Genomic DNA, 2,842 nt, shown 5'->3' with positions numbered 1-2,842 from the left:
AACCTGAACCGTCTCCGAGCAAGTTTACAGTCTTTGTTTGATTGAAGAAGAAAATGAAAGATTAATTCTCATTCACCTATACGGTCTCTTTTCTTTGATTCTACTTGAAAGACGAAACTGAAAGAAAGAGAGATGAGCTTGCCCCTTTTCCGATATTACCTTATTTCCCTGAACTTGATAGGAGAGTCAATTCATTCAATTATTCTATTCTATACCTTTATAGTGGAGTAAATTGAAATCCTCCCTTTTCGAGTCGAGCTACTTACTCCGGAACAGTCAGTCAATCCGAAACTCAAGATTCAACCTCAAACCGGAACCTTAAACTCTTTCACCTATTTCTTCTTCCACTATAAACTCTATCCTCAATCACTACTTCTCACCGGAGAGGAACTGTAAACTCTGTTTGCCTGCGTCTTCTTCCTTCTTTCTTAAACCTATTTATTAGGGCATTGAACTCACAAGGTAATTGACTCTATGACCTGAGCTAACTAACTAAGACGGAAACTAATGAAAGAAAGAGAAGCGAATGAACCTCTACAACTTGGTCTCATCCATTGTCTTCTCCTTATTCATCAAGTGTTGAAGAAAGAAAGATGAATTCTCCTTTACTATCTGTTCAAGAAGAAATTCAGGGAGAGTGGAGAGTCAAGAGAAGAATGTGAGACTCTATCCTTTATTTATAGTCGAGGAAATGAATTAATTAGCTGCTTTGAAAGACGAAAGATTAGCTGCTTGACAGGAGAGCTCCGGACGGAACCCTGCCCCTATATTCCCTGATGTTCTTACTAGACTGTAAACAAAGCATATGAAATGAATGAGAGTGAACTACTGAACGAGGGAAAGGCTATTCTTTTTTATTCTCCCTTTATTCATCAGGAATGGTAAACTAAGAAAATGAAAGAGAAACGGTTGAGCCTTATACGATATTCCTATTTATTCTTTCAATCCATTCAATCCGGAACAGTTCTCGAAAGTGTTGAAAGGAAGACATGAGACAGAACTCAATCACAAGGTAAGGTAAACTAAGTAAGCTGGATGAAAAGTCAAGCTCCAGAGTCGGATTTAACTCTTTTTTGTTTAGTCGGTATTTTCTTTTATGGTTCATATTTTGGATTAGGTTCATCTCTATAATAATTGGATGAACTGAGTTGTAGACATGAAAGCGTAAGAACTCACCAGGATCCCCCTCGAATCAGAAAAAGGGGTAGGTCCTGTTGAGCTCTTACTAAATGGATCTTTCCGATGTTTCACAAATCGGATTTCTTTCTGATTCTGAATTGCTTCAATTGATTCAGACCATCTCTTTCGGGGCAACAATATGGAACAAGAATCAAGCAAGGTTGAGCTCATATCATAAGCAATAAGCATTTAGATTTTGGGTCTCCCACTCTCGAATTTCTTCCAAATTAGAGAGCAATTCTTCACCATTTCCCTTTTAAGTTCTATGAAGAAATAGAGTGCTGAAAGTGCCTAGAAACCATTCCCTCAATCTAATCCGCCATTGAAGAGATTCAAGAAAAACTTAAAAATCTAATTTGAGGATACACATAATTCGTCCAGCAAAAACAATCCCAATCAATTTATGTACCTCCAAGAAATGTTTTTATAGAAGACCACAAAGAGAATTAACCTCAAGAACGTGCCCAATTGAAGGAAACTAGTTTCAGGCTAAAATTGAGGGTAAGTGTCAAATTCCTATCTACAATCCATTTTCCTACAAATTTAGGATTCCTTTAGCTTCAAAGGAAGAAGTTGAGTAACCTTGATGAAGGATTCGGGAGCTAAAATTTTGTAGAACAAGCTACCCAAGAGAATGAAAATCTGGTGTTCTGGGTGAGTTGCAGACCGAGAATAATTTATGAAAATTAAGGTCTAACACTCAAAGATGTTCTTGCAACCCAATTCCTTTAGCTTGAGTAAAGGATATGGAAGAGTTTTCATGAAGAAATCGGGCCTTGAAAAACTCCTAGAATCAGCTATCCAATAAGAAAGTCTTCATCTTTGCTCTGGCGAGAAATTAATTTTTGGACAAACTTTGAAGGCAAATATCTTAGGCTATGATCCACGAGAAGGTATGAAATCAATCTCAAGCTCTTTCTTGTAACATCATCTTTAAGTTTCATGAAGAAATCGAGGGTTGAAACGGCATGATCGGAGCTAGAGAACCACGTTTTCAAATGGTAGTGCACATAAACGCGTGCATCTTCTTCCTGTCTAGAGGAAGAAGACGATGACGTGGCCAGTTCAACTGGACCGGCCATGTCAACCCAAAAGCTGACCTTTCCTTGGTTTTTCTCGATTTTTAACCCCCTTCCAGATCATTTCTCATGGAAATTTTTATGGTTCCAGAAACTAGACACAATAAGGAGTCTATGGAAGAAAATTTGAAATGATTCATATATGTGAAGCTCGAGAACGGAAGTCCCGAACGTCAATGACGAGGTAAGTAACCACCTTGAAGTTTTCTTAAAAAATACTTGTGGGAATCACTTGAATTTTCATATGAACCCTAAACCAAGTATGAATTAAGAATATATGAAAGAAAAACTTAAAAGAACTGTGAGTTATGGTCCTAAACCGATCAAATTTCTCGGGATTTAAGTAATGTTAAAATAACCAACTAAATAAATTTCGTTGCCTATGAAATTTTAATGTTGAGTATATTATAGTATGTTAAGATTATATATGAAATTTGGTGGTTATTGATTAAGGATAAGTAGGAAACCAACAACCGGTGCAAAATGACCATAATGCTCCCTAAGGATGTTTACTTGTGGCAGTGAGGATGTTGAACCTTGAGGGGAGGAGGATTGGAGGGTCCCACATGATTAGAGAGAGGAAC

The sequence above is a fragment of the Cucurbita maxima genome, unplaced genomic scaffold (genome assembly GCF_002738345.1).
Source record: "Cucurbita maxima cultivar Rimu unplaced genomic scaffold, Cmax_1.0 Cma_Scf00039, whole genome shotgun sequence".
NCBI classification, from domain to species: domain Eukaryota; kingdom Viridiplantae; phylum Streptophyta; class Magnoliopsida; order Cucurbitales; family Cucurbitaceae; genus Cucurbita; species Cucurbita maxima.
Note: the sequence above shows the minus strand (reverse complement) of the source record.